The sequence below is a fragment of the Theropithecus gelada genome, chromosome 9 (assembly GCF_003255815.1).
Source record: "Theropithecus gelada isolate Dixy chromosome 9, Tgel_1.0, whole genome shotgun sequence".
NCBI classification, from domain to species: Eukaryota; Metazoa; Chordata; class Mammalia; order Primates; family Cercopithecidae; genus Theropithecus; species Theropithecus gelada.
In genome coordinates this window covers 45,220,701-45,237,148 of record NC_037677.1, presented here as the reverse complement: position 1 = coordinate 45,237,148, position 16,448 = coordinate 45,220,701, and the positions used below count along the sequence as shown (strand labels likewise).

Sequence of the window (16,448 nt, the reverse complement as noted above, 5' to 3'; positions counted from 1 at the left end):
ACCCTTTCAGTAGCTGGCAAAGAGGGATTTGAACAATGCCCTCCCCTGCTCAGATAGCCATGCCCTCCATCTGACCCTCCCCACTCCCTCAAGTGCCCCATGTTCACAGATCCCCAAGGGTCCTATTGGTGTGTAATCAACTTTAGCAGCTGGAGAGGGAGAGGGCCCACCAGGAGATCACTGTGGCAATCCTCCCTAGGGAAGAGTGTGTCCTGTGGAGAGGGGAGGACTGCAGAGTAAGGAGGAAGACTCATCAGGATGTGGTGAGCCGCATGGCCGAGCTGGTGGGAGAAGGTGGAGTCCCTGGAGACAAAGCTGTCTTAATCAGCATCAAGTCACTTGTTCTGGTCTTCAGTTGCTCCTCAGAGGGATGAATGAGTACCTTGGCATAACATTCCAGGTTCTTTCATGGTAGCATCCATGGCCTCCTCTCTGACCTATCTCTTGCTGATGTGCTATACAACCATATGCACATACAGCGCCTGCTCCTGTGTGCCCCATTGACTTTGCACATGCCCCGCTCCTGTGTATTCCTGTTATTGCATGTGCAGCCCCTGCTCTTCTGTGCCTCCGTGTCTTTGCACGTGTAGCTCCCTCTTTCCGGAATGCCCTTCCTCACATTGCCTTGTCCTTCTTTGGGCAATTCCCCAATGAAATTCTCCTGATTCCACCAGCAGAATGAGCCGCTAAGCACTTCCCCTGGGTCCTTATCTGTGTCCCTGGACTGCCCCTCTTGTATGCCCTCCCTGAGCCCCAGGCTGACTCAGGCCAGAAGCCTCACAGGAAATTCTGGCTTGATGGGCAGATCCAAGAAACACCACTGAATGACAGAACTGACCTCCTTTTCCTTTAAGGCCAGGTACAAGCCCTGGTTGGGACACGGACCACCCAGGAGGAGTAGGGAGAATATCAAGCTAGAAAATCTCATGTCAACACCAGGGTCACAGGGCAAGTCCTGTGGCCTGTGACAATGTCTTGAGCAATCAGGAAGCCATTTGTGAGTAATGCAGCCTGGACCACTTTATCCAAGTCAGAGGCAAGGAAATGCCCTGAGACTTAGTCTGGGTCCACTCACGCTTGTTTTGGTTAAGAAACCACCCCCAGGAGCTTTTCCTGTGCAGCTGTTTTCCCTGATGATATTAAGTCACTGTGTTCACTCGCCTGCTTTTCTGGGGATCAGACCTGGAAGTGGACAAAACCACAGGCTCTGGGCTCACACCCAGAAGTCAGGCTGGGAAAAGGGCAGGAGCTGATCTGGATTCTGCATCTGAGAAGGCTGGGGGAATGGGGCAGGTGGGCAAAGTAGCTCATTTCTCCCCTCCACCCTCAGACTGTGCTCTCAGTACTTCCTGAGATGAAGGGTCCATAGAGGCAGGAATTGGAGCCCCTCCATCCTGAAGTTTACCAGCCCTGATCCGCAGGGCCCTGGGAGCCTCCCACTTCCTCTTGGGTGGCTTGTGGGAGGATGGAGTGGGGACAAGGGCAGGGCAAAGGGATCTGTTGAACATGTGACATCCTATAAGCTTTTATTTGAAGAACCAGCCCTAGTCTTCTCAATTATAAGTGGGACACCAAGACCAAGGAGTGGGAGACACAGGTCTAGCTTAGCAGTGGCGACAGAGAGATGCCTCCCTCTCCACTGCCCTGTGACTGCCTAAACGGTGCTGCCCTTTAACAGCAGTGGTCCTGGGTCTGCCTTCACCTGGTTTCCTGCCTTGAATCATTCAGTATTTTCTAAGGGCTGTTCAGGGACAGGAGCTGAAGGATATATGGAGAGCGCTGAATGGACAGAACTCCCCAGAAGGCATCTATTGAAATGCACACCTGTTGGTGGGATGGCTGCCAATCAGCATCAACTGGCCCGGAGCCAGGATGCCTTCAAAACAGTAGTTCCTAACCTTGGCTACATATTAGGGAGCTCTGACAGTGAATTCCCATGTCCCACCATCAGTGGCTCTGATTTAACTAGTCTGGAGGGTTTATTGTCATTGGGAGCTGTAAAAGCTCCTCTAGGGATTCAGCCAGGGTTGAGAACCACGGCTTTAGAAGACTACTGCATTTGGGGTGTTTGCCGGCTGCCATCCTGAGGGAGATTCTTCTCAGGGAGAGGCACATCTGCCAATAAATCTCCTGGTCGAAAAGTGGAAAGGGCATCTGTCCGAAGCCCCACCTTGAGACAACTCCATGCAGAGGCACAGGTGCTGTTGGATAGTCTGTGCACTGCACAAAGGTGTCCAGTAGAGGGAGGTAAGGAGGCTGAATTTGGGCTCCATTGGCAAAGCCATGTGTTCCAGCACGGGGAGGTGGGGACCTGTGCAGCTGGAAGCGGGAGCTTTCCTCTAATTTGCACAAAGGCGACGTATAGATAGCAGAGCCCTGCTTCCCCTGTTCCAGAAGCTGCATGGAGGACCAGAGTAAGCCCTTCTGGAGGCAGAGGAGAGAAACAATGCTACTCTGGCTTTGTGATGCCTGCGCAGGGGTCACCAGCACCTGGGTCCCCAGCCTGCCTGCTTAGCACGCTCTCTGTTCCTGCTGCCAGGAGGCTGATGCCGCAGCTCCCTTGTGTGTCACTCGGGGTCTTCGTGGGCAGCTCCCACCCTCATGCTTTGGTTTCTCCTTCTGTCTATCCCAGTAGTGGGCTGGACCAGCTAGAGAGTACCAATGACATAACTGATTGTTACATTTTGAGGAGTTTTGTAAGCCAGTTGTTTAGCAAGAGTGTCATTAGAAATTAATATATATAAACTTATAATTAAATAAACTATTTAAGACAAAGATAACAAGCACTAAAAACTCGTAATTTCCAAATCATTTTACTACATTTTATTATTCTTAAGGTAATTGACATCTATTGTTTCTACATGGTGGATAATATATATTGGGTTGCTGCCATTCATCTCTTTTCAACTCTAATGTTCAGTGACATCATGCTGGTAGTTTGAAATTGAATGTTGTGGGAGTATTTACACCAAGAAAACCAGCAAATGCAGTAAATCAGAGCTTAAATGTTTTGTTTTGTTTTGTTTTTCTTCTACAGAGCTGGTTGTTAAGCATTTGTCAGCACACCTCTGGCCCGTTTCCACCACATTCACTCTGTCTGCCCCAGTCACTGTAGACTCCCTGTTCTAGGCAAAGGATACCAACTCTCCACCTGAATCTGTTCTCCCCTTCTTCCCGGGAACACACAGATGTTCTACATTTCCAGCATCCTTGCCATTAGGTGTGACTGCATCCTGGCCATTATACATGAGCAGAAGTGATGTGGTTACTTCTAGGCCTGGCTTCCAGGACTCCTTCTCTTGCCACCCTTCTAAGCTCATTTCTCTTTCCTGGTTGACTGGGATAGGATCACTTTGAAATTCCTATATAGAATATGGTAGAATCCCTGCCGTCTGGGGCCCTGAATGACTGCATGGAGCCAAGCCCTCACTGTCAACCCAGAAACATCTTGAGAGAAAGAGAAATTAACTTATACTGTATCGAGTCATTTCATAGTTGGTCCTCTTCATTACTATAGCCAACATTCTCACTGGATACACACTCCACTCTGCCTGCCCTTTTTTGCCTTCTGAACTCTGATGCATCCCTCTAGACCTTGTTCCAGCACCACCTCCTCGCTCAGTGCTCTATGGTTAGAGTTCGGCACCTTTAACATTTCCCATATCACCCATGCCCAAGGCCATGGGGACCTTCTACAAGGCCTGTTGTGAGATCTTTAGAGGAGTATGAGTTTTTCCTGTCCCCTCATCCATAATTTGAATATCATCTACATATAAAACCTATCATATGCTGAATTAAAAAATATTCTTCCTAGATATTTAAATTGGGAAACTGTGTGGGATTCATCAAAGTTGAACTTTTGTGCCACTTTGGTGGCCTTGCCCTGCTTGTACTGTAAGCCTGTCCTTGGTCATCTTGCCGTTGGGCACTTGGGCACTGCAGGCTGCTCTGTCATAGAGGTAATGGCCTTTCTCTCCACCCACTGTTCCTGGCTTCAGCTCTGCTGCCTTGGGCCTAAAGTCTGTCTCTGCCCTTTGGCTCCACCATCTCTGTCCCCTTGCCTTGGCTTTTAGTTTCAGTTTTGCCCATACCCTGCATCCATGGCATACCCTCCCTTTGACAGCCCAGGACCCCAGAAGGGGTGTAAAACCTGGACTTCTACCTATCTGGGGTCTTTGTTGTCTTGGGATCCTGGACAGAAGGACAGACACAGAATTAGGCACTAGGAAACCACCCAGATATACGGAGCAAGAGAATTCAGACTGGAGCAGAGAGGCTTTGCTTGGGAAGCCCCTGGATTGCAACCTGTACCCTTGGGCATGATTTCTAGAGTTGTTCAGCCCTGGTCTGTGAGAAAGGTGGCTTAGAGGCACTGCATTGGCTCAGACACCATAACCATAACCTTTTGTTCCAACCACTGTTGTAGCACTTGTCACACATTACCTTTAACTTTGCAACAGCTAAGTCAGAGGTTGCATAGTGTGTGCTGAATAGATGAATGAGTGGTGCCTCAGCTGGGTTCCAGTGGCAGATGCTGAGATAAGAGTTTTTTTAGGGATTAATATTTTGCCCAGAAAAGGAGGGAAGCAGAGACAGGGAGGAAGGTATCAGAGCACACTGCACACCTGACAGTATTGCTGCCAGCCCAACTGGCACTCCGAGCACATGACCCACTGGAGGGGCCTGGCTTTGGGCGGAGGTGGCCAGGACTTGTGCAGTCATTGGCTTGGAGCCACCCAGGAAGAGAGTGAAGTTGGCTGGAAAGCTAAGCCTCACCCTAAAAGAGCTAACAGCTAGCAGCTGTCAGCTGACTTCACTCCTGCAGTTGGGCAGTGAGTCCTTTTCGGAAACAGGTTCAGAGCAGCTTAGTTCCATGCCTACCACACTTGGGCTTTAGAGCTTGCAGACTCAATTTTAAGCCTCTGTAAATGTTGGATTCAGGGAAATACTACTCACCTAGGACTCTTTGATCCACTTGGACAACTATCTGGGCTCCCCGTTGAATTGAGCAACTTTCACATAAAGAATTTATTCAGCTGTGAAGTCTGTGGGTTTTTCACAAGGGGAAGCTTCTATTAGAGTGAGTATAGGACTGATAGTAGCACAGGCCCTGCCTTTGAGTGCTGGGTTCTCACAGGGTACCTTGGGAAGCGGCTTTGGGAGGACCCTAGCTTACCAGGCCTAACACCCTGGGCTAGGCAGGGTCCCTGCTTCCAGGAGTCAGAGGCTGAGATGAAAGAGTGAAACGTGTCCTCGCTTTATGGCAGTTCTGTTTCTAGGTCCTGGGAACATGATGCACTGAGATTCCCAAAAGCCGCCTCCCTTCCTAGAAAAGAAGGGGGCGGTCACTGCATCAGCTGCCCAGGCTCCAAAGGCAACCCCTGCCCTTCCACAATGGTACCAACAAGGAAGCGGGTCTGAAATGATTCCCTTCCCTGAAACTTAGGTAAAGAGTCAGATTTTAGAAAACGATAAATCACCATTGTGATCAGCTTTGCATTATTGAAAAACAAGCCTTCTCCCTTGTAAAAATACCTGCTTGCTGTGTTAAGGCAGGGATTGGAACAGATGGAAAGAGTGGAAATTTCCCAGGCGCCTTCTCTCATTGCTCACACCTCTCACCACAGTCAAATTCCTCCCTGCCCCTCTCTTCTGCACAGATGCCACACCCTTGATCCCTCCTGTAACTTCCTCCTGCTTTCTTTTCTTTTCTTTTCTTTTTCCTTTTTTTCCTTTCCTTTCCTTTCCTTTTTTCTTTTTTTTTGAGATGGAGTCTCGCTCTGTCACCCAGGCTGGAATACAATGGTGCGGTCTCAGCTCACTGCAACCTCCGCCTCCTGGGTTCAAGCAATTCTTCTGCCTCAGCCTCCTCAGTAGCTGGGACTACAGGTGCGTGCCACCACACACAGCTAATTTTTGTATTTTTAGTAGAGAGCATTTTACTATGTTAGCCAGGCTGGCCTTGAACTCCTGACCTCATGATCTGCCCGCCTTGGCCTCCCAAAATGCCAGGATTACAGGCCTGAGCCACCGCGCCCAGTCAACTTCCTCCTGCTTTTCTATCCATTTCCCCTCCTTTTGCATCTTTAATCTCTCCCTCATTGGTGCTTTTTTCCAAGTTGACAAACTCCCTCAAGTCTTTCCTGCTCTCAAGATTACGCCTCCTCTTCACCTCATCTGTTATAGTGGAATGGAACTTGTTTTTTGGCTGTACTATATCTAGGCCCTCCCTGTTTTGGAGGAATTCCTCATCTCCCTCTTCGGAAGCTACAAGAATGGATCTGTTCTATCTCTGGCAGGCAGTTGGATATGGTCATGTGGCTGAGGCTCAGCTGAGCAGATGACCCTGCCTGGGTTTTGAATCTTATCTTGAGCATGACCCAGAGATGGACAGAGTTGACTTCTCAGCACTGGTGGCAGTGATGACACCTGCTGTGATGATGAGGCTTTTCCACAAGTGACACTCTGCAGGGGTGTCCTCCCCAGGCTCTTCCTGCAAGAAGACTATACTTGTGCTTCTTGCTTTTAGGTTCTCTGGAGCCACTACCATTCTGTCCATTTTCCAACCTGGTCCTCCAGCTTCCAAAGGATTTTTCCAATAAATTCTCTTTTCTGGCTTTAGCTAGTTTGGATTTCCTTTCTGTGACTCACAACCCACAGAATTCTAACTGATGCCCACATTATGCCTCTCTGCCATGTTCCCCATTCCTATTCTCCTCTCTCACTTCCTAATCCTTTTAAATCGGCACAGATGGTGCAGTTCCCCACTTGTCCATTCTCTCACTGATGGCATTTCCTTCCCTATTTCCCCAGTTATACTGTCAGCCTCATCACTGTATGTCTCAGGCTGGAAACTACAGGCCATCCTTCGAAACCCTGGACTTTTGGTTAGGACTGATAGTAATCTCAGCTCACCAGAAGGTGCTGCTGGATGACGCCCTCCTACCTCTGACCAACACTTCTTTTCTCTCAACCTTTATTTTGTCCTCATCTGTTTCAAAATCCAGCTCCCATCTCCGTGTACACCTTTGGCCTTTGTGGAACCTTGTGCACATGTGCTGCCTTGCTTTAGTGAAGCCTCAGTGACTCTTCTTTTAAGGCACTCTTGCCCATCATAGGCTTCTTAATGGAGCAGTTTATACCTGTCATCATGATATGGCCTCAGTAATCACTACCACTGTTATGTGACAGAAACTGTTTTCTTGGAGGTCACTGATGAGCACCTAGTTGCCAAATACCCTCAGTACTAATCTATCCTGGTTAAAAAAAGACAAGGGCTTTATAGTTTAGTAGGAAGATGGTACGTTTGAAGAACCCTTGGTTTGAATTTCTTAAACCAAGCATTCATTGTATCAGTTGATCTTCTTAATTTCTGGACCATTATTGGAACCAGATAGAAGGAAACTTAAGCCAAACCCAAGTTTCCAGTCTTGCTAGTTCTTAGACCTAGGCCAGACTTCATGGTGCCATGCCCTTGTGGTATATGACAGAAGTACATCTAAGTGGAGAAGTTTAGAAAAGAATTGGATGTAAGACTATACTGTTTAGAGGAGAGTTTTGGCTAGGAATATAACTTTTATAGACCACTGAGAAGAATGTAAAAAAAAAAAAAACAAGAAAAGAAAAATAGAGAGGCTAGGACCAAACTATGAGAATCGCCAACATCTAGGGATTATTAGAAGGAGGATGAAAGTGTATTTAAGGAAGTGCTGTGGTTTGAATGTCCCCTCCAAAACTCATGCTGAAATTTAATTGCCATTTTGATGTTATTAAGATGTGAGTCTTTAAAGAGGTGATCAGGCCATGAGGACTCTGCCCTCATAAACGAATTAATGTCATTATTGTGAGATTGGATTGTTATAAAAGCAGGGTTGATGTTCTCTTGAATGCTCTCTCTTGCCCTAACTTGCCCTTCTGTCTTCATCTGGGGCTGACATATCATGAAGGCCCTCACCAGATGCTGGTGCCATGCTCTTGGGCTTCCCATCCTCCAGAACTGTGAGCCAAATACATTTATGTTCACTATAAATTACTCAGTCTGTGGTATTCTGTTATAGCAGCATAAAATGGACTAAGATAGGGAGCTAACCAAATATGGGCAGAGAGATGGGAGAAAACCCTGGGGAATATGGTATCATAAAAGCCAAAACAGGTTTAGTGTTTTCACAAGGTAGTGTCTCACTGTGTCAAATGCTGATGAGAGGGTTAGACAGTTGAGAAGAGGTCAGTATTTACTGGATTTGGCAAAGGAGAGTTGTTTATAACCTTAACAAGAATAGATTCATTGTAAGAGTGGAGTAGGATGCCAAACTGAAGTGGAGTGAAAATGACTGGTGAGTTCCAGTTCCAGGAACATTATGGATTACATGCTCCCCAAATCCCCTCATGAAAAAAACCCCGGTCAGGCGCGGTGGCTCACGCCTGTAATCCCAGCACTTTGGGAGGCCAAGGTGGGCGGATCACGAGGTCAGGAGATCAAGACCATGCTGGCTAACACGGTGAAACCCGTGTCTACTAAAAATACAAAAAAATTAGCTGGGTGTGGTGGAGGGCGCCTGTAGTCCCAGCTACTCGGGAGGCTGAGGCAGGAGAATGGTGTGAATCTGGGAGGCGGAGCCTGCAGTGAGCTGAGATCACGCCACTGCACTCCAGCCTGGGTGACAAGTGAGATTCCATCTCAAAAAAACAAAAAAACAAAACCCATACTCAGCCTGCTAAATATAATACAGAACACTCATTTTTAAAATAAATAGCTGAGGAAAATGGCGTCAGTTAAAATGGCAGAGTAAGACATTTCAAAATTCTGTCTCCTGTAGCAGCAGCAGCAACGACAACAAAAAAGTGACAAATCAGTGTTTTGGAACTTTAGAAACTAACCAACAGCTTGCATCAGTCAGGGGAATGCTTTATCAGGAAAACCCAGCTGAGTCTCAGTAAGAACAGCAAGGTTGCATTTTAACTTACCCTAGTTCCATTCCAACTCTCTAATTAGCAAGAGTCTTGCAAATGACAACCCTGGTAGCAGTTTCATTACTGTAGGAAGCACAATGGACCTCATTTGCAAATAGCTAAAATTATTTGTTTTGACCTATTTGGTAGTTACCCAAAAGCTGGTTCAAAGGCTTACCTTCATGTCACCTAACCCAGAACTCTTCCAGTACTAAAGTAGATATCTGTGGAATTTTGTCAGAAACATTTAGAGAAGAATATTTTACTCACTACTGTCTCAGGCAATGGATAATATTTGGAGCAAAAAATAGACTAACCTAAAGCTCTGGAGAAAAGACTGGTAAACAAGATGCTTTGAAGAGTAAGGATTTGAAAAGCTCTAACATATACATATACATGCCAGGGTTGTGTGCATGGTTAGGAAAGACCCAAAAAGACCTGAAACTTTAACCTAAGGCCAACTTCTAGACTCTGCTCAAGCAGAAAGTGAAAACTAAGACAGAGTTGTAAACTTCTGGGCTGAGTCTTCAACACAGCCCCACAGCAAAGATATGGGAGCACCCCTTGCCCCCAGGTGTTTAGAGAAATCTCTGTCAAATTGCTAACTGACCATTAAGCTAACGGAACAAAGACTTCAATGGACACACATGATAAAGAATACATAACTCACAAAAATTATTTCAGAAAAGTTATTAAACAATAAATGATGGAAACTACAACAAGCAGCAACAACAAATCCTGGAAAGAAGAGAAAATCTGATTTCCAGAATTGCCATGTTATATAATTCAAAGTGCCCAGTTTTCAACAAGAAATTATGAAGCATGAAAAGAAACAAAAAATATTGTCCAGAAACAAAGCTATACAAAGTACGGCTTTTTTTTAATGGGAAAAGTCGATCAGTAAAACTGTCCATAATGGAGTTCAGATACTGCACTTACTAGACAAAGACTTTAAATCAGCTATTTAAAATATATTTAAAGATTTAAGGAAACCATGTACAAAGATCTAAAGGTAATTGGGAGAATGATGTATCATCAAATACTGAACATCAATACAGAGAAATTATATAAAAAGACCAAACAGAAATTCAAGAGTTGGGAAAGTACAATAACTGAAATTAAAAAATTCACTAGAGAGACTCAAGAACAGATTTGAGCTAGCAAAATAAAAACTTAGTAAATGTGAAGAAGGTCAAATGAAATTATTCAGTCTGAGGAACAGAAAAAAGAAGAATGAAGAAGATGAACAAAGCCTAAGATGCCTGTAGGATATTGTCAAGTACAAGAATATCCTGTTTTATCGAGCTCTGCTTTATTGTGCTTTACTTGATTCCACTTGGCAGATATTGCATTTTTTACAAATTAAAAATCTGTGGCAATGCTGTGTCAAATGAGTCTATCAGTGCCAATTTTCCAGTAGTATGTGCTCACTTAGTGTCATGATGTCAACAGTTTTTGGCAATTAAGCGTTTTTAAATTTAATTATATACATTTTATGCTTAATGGACTACAATATAGTGAAAATATAACTTCCATTTGCACTGGGAAACGAAACATATATGTGGCTTTCTTTTTGTGACATTTACTTTATTGTGATGGTCTGGAATTGAACCTGCAATGTCTCCTAGATATGCCTACATATGCATAGAAGAAGTCCAAGAAAGAAAAGAGAAAAAGGAATAATGGTCACTTTCAAGGAATAATGTTCACTTTCCAAATCTGATGAAAGACATGACTCTACATATCACAACCTCAGTGAATCCCACATAGAATAAACTCAGAGATTTGTACTAAATCACATTATAATCAAACTGTCAAAAGCCAGTGTCAGGGAGAGAATCCTAAAAACAGATAAATGACTTGTCATACACATTAATAGGCCTACAATGTATACAGATGTAACTGGTGATAGTAACATAAATTTGGAAGGTGGGAACAGAGATATATAGAAAAAAAAGTTTTTGTAATACTATTGATATTAAGTTGGCATTAGTCCAAACTAGAGTGTCCTAAATTAAGATATAATCCCCTATGCACCCAACACTGGACCACTCAGATATACAAAGCAAATATTATTAAAGCTAAATAGAGACATAGACCCTAAATACAATGATAATTGTGAACTTCAATACTTCAGTCTCAGTACTAGACAGATAATTTAGACAGAAAATTAACAGAGACATTGAACTTAAACTGCACTTTAGAACAAATGGACCTAACAAACATTTACAGAACACTTCATCCTACAGCTGCAGAATATACATTCTTTTCATCAGCACGTGGAATATTGTCCAGGATATACCACATTGTAGGATTAAAACAAGTCTCAACAATGTAAAATAATTGAAATGTTTCAAGTATCTTTTCTGATCACATTAGAATAAAACTAGAAATCGATTACAAGAGGAGCTTTCAAAATCATGCAAACGCATGAAAATTAAACAACATGCTCTTGACCAACCAATGGATTGATAAAGACATTTAAAAACCTTTCTTGTAACAAATGAAAACAGAAGCACAACATATAAAAATCTTTGTGACACAGCAAAAACAATATTGAGAGAAAGTTTACAGCAAAAAATGCTATATCAAAAAAGTAGAAAGATTTCAAATAAGCCTAGTAATGCATCTCAAGAATCTAGAAAAGCAAGAACAAACCAAACCCAAAATTAGTAGAAGAAAATAAATAATAAATACCAGAGCAGATTTAAGTGCAACTGAGGCTAAAAATACAAAATATCAACAAAATGAAAAGTTGGTTTTTTGAAAAAATAAACAAAATTGACAAACCATTAGCTAGACCAAGTATGAGAACAAGAAAAAAGACTCAAATAAATACAATCAGAAACAAAAGAGGAGACATTACAACTGAAACTACCTAAATACAAATGATCATTAGAGATTAATGTGTACAACTGTATGCCAACAAATGAAAATAAATAAATTATTTTCAAATCTCATGGAAATAAGTAAATTTCTGGACACATACAACCTACCAAGATTTAACTAAGAAGAAATGGAATACCTGAACAGACCAATTACAAGTAATGAAATTGAATCTGTAATTAAATGTCTCCCATCAAAGAAAAGCCCAGGACCTAATGCAGAATTATACCAAACATTTAAAGAAGAAATAGTACAATGTTTTTTCTTAAACTCTTCCAGAAAATTCAAGAGGAGGGAATTCTCCCAAATTCATTCTATGAGCCCAGCTATACCCTGATGCCCAAACCAGATAAGGACACAATAACAACAACAACAAAACTACAGGTCACTATCTCTGATGAAAATAGATGCAAAAATTCTCAACAAAATACTAGCAAACCAAATCCAGCAGCAGGTTAAAAAAATCATTCACCATGATCAAGTGGGATGCAAGTGTGGTTCCACATATGCAAATCAATAAATTTGATACATTAGATCAACATAATGAGGGACAAAAGCCATGTGATCATCTCAATAAATGTATAAAAAGCATTCGATAAAATTCAACATCGCTTCATGATAAAAAATTCTTAAGTTAGGTACAAAAGGAATGTACCTCAATACAATGAAGGCCATATATGACAAACCACAGCCTACATCATACTGAATAGGGAAAACCTGAAAACTTTTCCTCTAGGCTTTGGAACAAGACAAGGATGCTCACTCTCACCACTGTTATTTAACATAACACTGGAAGACCTAGCCTGAGCAATTAGGAATAAATTGAGAAAGATGTAAAGAACATCCAGGTTGCAAAGGAGAAAGTCAAATTGTTCCTCTTTGCAAATAACATGATCTTATATCTAGAAGACCCTAAAAGCCCCATCGACAACTCTTAGAACTAATAAACAAGTTCAGTAAAGTTGTAGGATACAAAATCAACATACAAAAGCCTATAGCGTTTGTATACACCAACAATGAACTAGTGGAAAAAGATATGAAATCCTGTTTACAACAGCTACAGAAAAAATACTCAGGAATAAGTTTAACCAAGGTGGTGAAGGATATCTACAAGGAAAACTATGAAACACTGATGAAATAAATTGAAAAGAACACACAAAAATAGAAAGGCATCATATATTCATGAATTGAAATAATTAATATTGTGAAAATGACAATCTTACCAAAAGCTCTCTGCAGATTCAGTGCAATCTCTGTAAAATACCAACAACATTCTTCATAGAAATGGAAAAAATGAGCCCAACATTGTATGGAATCACAAAAGACCCCAAGTAGTCAAAGGAATACTGAGCGTGATGAATAAAGCTGGAGGCATCACACTACTGAACTTAAAAATAAACTCAAAGGGTTGGAAACCAAACAGCATGATACTGGCATAAAAACAGACACATAGACCGATGGCAGAGAATAGAGAGCACAGAAATAAATCCACATATTTACAGCCAACTGATTTTTGACAAAGGCACAAGAGCATACATTGGGGGAAGGACAGTCTCTTCAATAAATGATGTTGAGGGAAACTGGATATCTATGTGATCTATGTGCAGATAAATGAAACTAGACTTCTCTCTCACACTATCTACTAAAATCAACACAAAATGGATTAAAGACTTAAATGTAAGACCTAAAATTTAAAAACTACTAAAATAAAACATCAGGAAAATACTTCAGGACATTGGTCTGAGTAAAGATTTTATGAAGAAGACCTCAAACACAAAGGCAGCAGAAGAAAAAATAGACAAATAAGATTACATCAAACTAAAAAACTTCTGCAAAGCAAAGGAGACAACCAAAAGAATGAATAGACAAGCTGCAGTATGGAAAAAAATATTTGCAAACTATTTATCTGACAAGGGATTAATATCCATTATATACAAGGAACGCAAATACTTCAAAAACAAAAGAACACCAAATAATTTGATTTGCAAACAAACTGGAAAGCTAACGAGCAAACTATTTTAATGTGTGATACACTTAAGTGTATTACCTTTGATCAGTAAGAAAATAGATTTACTTCAAGATATGAAAATACAGCTTTCTGGGCCAAAGTATTGGGAAAGAATGAATCAATACGGTTCCTCATAGAGTTTATTGGGTTGGAGCACAGTTGATTCTTGCTCATCCTAAGCAATGGAGCAGTGTGTTTATACACATGCTTGTGCATTTTTTTTTTTAAGTTTTGACAGTTTCTGAAGTGTTTTTCATACACTGTCTTCCTATCTTATCGTTGCCCATCTCAGATAGGTAGGGCAGACATTATCACATCTATTGGTCAGATGGAGAAGCAGGTTCAGAGATGTTGAGGGACTTTCTTGAGTCACTCAGATCAAGAGTGACGGAGCCAGGAGTCACACTCATATATTCTGGCTCTTTATCTTCATGGATTCCCACTGTGCAGTGCCACAGTTGTTTTCACCCGACTATGGAAATCATTTCCATTTTGCTTCAGTTGGGGTCTTGATCATTCCTTGCCTAGACTATCCAACTCTTCTGCTCAGTTTCCAGCCTCCCAAAGCTCTGACTATGCCATTTTGTACTGCTCAGGAGCTATGCTAGGGTCTGAGCTGGAATCCAGCATGGGGAGAGGAACTAGCCCATAGGCTGTGGGTGGAGAGAGGGAATGTTAGTTCTCTCACAGAGGTAGTGAACAAAGTATGTAGGGTGCAGAATAGGGAGCCACCCCTCTGCCCATAGACAGACATTTAGGTTGGAGTTTCATATTAATTTCAACATCCATGACAAGACGTCTCCCTACTCTCTGGTCAAATTCACCAGTGCACTGGGGCTTGAGGCCCAGGCTCCATGGACTTGCTGCTTTACCTTCCTCAGAGGGAGGAGTTCAGGCTGCCAATCACAAACACCATGGCCTTCACTGTCACTTCACAAAAGTGGGGGTCCCACATCAAGAGGTGAAGAACAGGATGTGCAGAGCACTCTAGTAAGCTTGGTGTGTTACTTGCAACTGATGACTGCTCTTTCCAGAAAACCCAATACATGACTGCCTTTGCACAGCCATCCAGGCTATTCCTACATACCTTTGTTTAAGACTCTTTCATTGTATATGAAAGTACATTATACTTGCATTTTTAGTAAGTTATCTTTTTAAAGGTATGTACATCTCCATTACAGCTTTATATTTCTCTTTTTTTTTTTTTGCAATAAGTTGTCCTTATTTTTGCATTTTTGCCTCATTTATTTTGGTTGGTTTAAACTTGCCTCATGTAAACATGTTGTCATCTCTGTCATTTTGATAATAGTACTTTTCAGATCATTTAAAATCTTATATACTCAGCTTCCTATGCAATTCATATTTGAACAGTATTTATTCAATTACACACTGAATACCTTAAGTTGGATTCTTATTCAGAAAATAATTTAAGTAAATGGTAACTATTGTGTACTCCAAATGGTGGAGGATTTAGATATGCCAGATTTGTTAAAAGTATAAATCACACTATTGTTTATCCTAGCATCCTGCATCGAAAATCTGGCATAGTACATTTACACAGTACATAGAAAATCTACATACTACATTTGGTCCTGGGTGACCTCAGCCTTCAAACTCAGGGCATGTTGGGGCATAGAGTGGTGACTGTAGAAAAAAGGTTTAGTTGATTTATAATGTTGTTGAAGTCTTATTTCATTGCTGGCCTTTCGACTAGTTATTCTATTATTGGAATTGAGATACTGAAGTTTCCAGTTATTATTGTTGCACCATTTCTTTCTCTCTAAGTCTTTCTGGTTTTGCTTCATGGACTTTGGTGCTCTAGCTAGGTGAATATATGTTTATATTGTTATATCTTCTGGAAAGATTAATGCTTTTACTAATGTATATTATCCTTCTTTCTCTTTTGTAATAATCTTTGTCCTAAAGTCTATTTTGTTTAATTTTAGTGTAGCCACTCCCCCTCTCCTTTGGTTATTCTTTCCATAGAGTACTTTTTTCTGTCACATTCAACCTATTGGTGCCATTGAATCTAAAGTCTTCCTAGACAGCATATTGTTAGATCATGTGGCTTTTAAAAAATCCATCTTGCGAAGATGGTCGAATAGGAATAGCTCCAGCCTCCGGCTCTCAGCGTGAGTGACACAGAAGATGGGTGATTTCTGCATTTTCAACTGAGGTGCAGACTGACATCTCACACCTCACACGGCTGGGTACACCTCTGAGATGAAGCTTCCAGAGCAAGAATCAGACAACAACACTTACTGTTCAGCAATATTCTACCTTCTGCAGCCTCCGCTGCTGATACCCAGGCAAACAGGGTCTGGAGTGGACCTCAAGAAAACTCAAACAGACCTGCAGCTGAGGGTCCTGACTGTTAGAAGGAAAACTAACAAACAGAAAGGACACCCATACCAAAACCACATCAGTACGTCACCATCTTCAAAGACCAAAGGCAGATAAAACCACAAAGATGGGGGAAAAGCAGTGCAGAAAAGCTGGAAATTCAAAACATCAGAGTGCATCTCCCCCTCCAAAGGAACGCAACTCATCACCAGCAATGGAACAAGGCTGGATGGAGAATGACTTTGACGAGCTGAGAGAAGAA

The 16,448-nt window shown here is 42.1% G+C and overlaps 1 protein-coding gene across 4 annotated transcripts in view; it reads right to left on the bottom strand.

Annotated features, from left to right (window-relative positions):
- Nucleotides 1-16,448, bottom strand: part of ARHGAP22 (Rho GTPase activating protein 22) — a 209,421-nt gene that overhangs the window by 159,737 nt on the left and 33,236 nt on the right. The gene's annotated exons all lie outside the window — the stretch shown is intronic.